Raw genomic sequence first — 1,548 nt, forward strand, 5'->3', positions numbered from 1 at the left:
CAGTGTTCAAACATGTCCGTTTTCTTTTCATTCTCTTTCTCTTTCACCTCCAATAAATAGTTGATTTATAAGTTTGACAAAGAGAGTAACACGTTAGAGTACGCCAGTACTTCTCAAACAGTGGGGCGGACCCCCATGTGGGGGCGCTATGAGGTGCCTGGGACTTGAGGGGCTTCTAATGGAATATAGTACTAGTACAAGTACAATAAGTGTACCACTGCTGTAACGCTTGAATGATAAGAAGCCTCCAGCCACTAGGTGGCAGCAACTCATACAGTCAATGAAGACACATGGCAGTAATAAAACAGTGGACATGGCTTTCGACACCCGGGGAGCAGTGTGCGGGGACGGTGCCATGCTCAGAGCACCTCAGTGGTAACTTGGCAGCTGTTGGACTCGAACCTTATACCTTCTAGACCCAAATTTGCTTCTTTAACCACTGAGCCACCACTGCCTCAAAATCACTGCCACGTGTGAGGCTCGAACTCACGACCTTCAGATTATGAGACTGACGCGCTGCCTACTGCGCCAACGAGGCCGGTAGGCACCAACCCAGTAGTGCGGCGTTAACTTGCTAATACAGTCATCATCAACATTACAGAAAATACCGGAAAAAAAATTTCCGAAAAACAACAGCATTACAGAGAGCAGTAAGACATTTCAGAAAAGTGTTTTCTGAAATTTCGATGTTTTTTCTCTGATGTCGTTGCGTCTGTAATGTTGTTGTATTTTGAGATTCAGGGCCACCACACTTAAAGTAAAAAATAAAAACATCCTGAGCCTGAACGGTGGTGCAGTGGATCTGATCCATACTTTTGGTAATTGGGTAAACAACTTTTTACCATCGTGCTTGGAAGGGTGTAAGACAGGCAGGGGCAAACTATGGCCCGGGGGGTTGGATGCGGCCTGTTCATCTTTTTAATCCGGCCTGCCAAACGTTTCCCTGCAATACCCGTATTTCACCAATAGAGGGCGTAAAAACACATAAAAGCATTTTAGCATTTTAGCCTTTATGCATGACTTTTACATGTGTTTTATCTTAGCTTCATCTATCTGCTCCTGAACCCGGCCTCCCTGTTCAATTTTAGGACAATTGTGGCCCACGAGTGAAAAAGTTTGCCCACGTCTGGTATGAGATGACCTACAAATATTTAAATATGACTTTTAGAAAGTGGCGCTTTGGCCCAGAGGCAATGTCTGTGTCATTGGTGTGGAACCCCAGGGTTCACCTCCTGGGCAAGTTCGAATCCCGGTTAGGACGGTTGGTACCTTCCAGTGGACTCACCACCCGCAGGAAGGTTTGGTACGGTGCAATGTGATTTGGGTGGTGACTGCTGCCCCCGCGACCCGGAAACGGATAAGCGGATGAAAATGGATGGATGGATGGATGGATGGACTTTTAGAAAGTTAAGGTCACAATGTTGTGAAATTGAGTCAAGCTAATTCCTTTGAAGAATTGTTCATTTAGCAACCATTTACGGTGGGTACGGAAAGTATTCAGACCCCTTTAAATTTGTCACTCAAATTTAATTTAATTTAATTTAAAAT

General features: G+C 44.8%; 1 non-coding gene across 1 annotated transcript; it reads right to left on the bottom strand.

Annotated features, from left to right (window-relative positions):
- Positions 1–465: 465 nt before the first annotated feature.
- On the bottom strand, positions 466–538 carry trnam-cau (transfer RNA methionine (anticodon CAU)). Its single transcript has one exon. It is a non-coding gene; the product is annotated as a tRNA-Met (tRNA).
- Positions 539–1,548: the final 1,010 nt, after the last annotated feature.

Source organism: Cynoglossus semilaevis, chromosome 11 (assembly GCF_000523025.1).
Source record: "Cynoglossus semilaevis isolate Cse_v1.0 chromosome 11, Cse_v1.0, whole genome shotgun sequence".
NCBI classification, from domain to species: Eukaryota; Metazoa; Chordata; class Actinopteri; order Pleuronectiformes; family Cynoglossidae; genus Cynoglossus; species Cynoglossus semilaevis.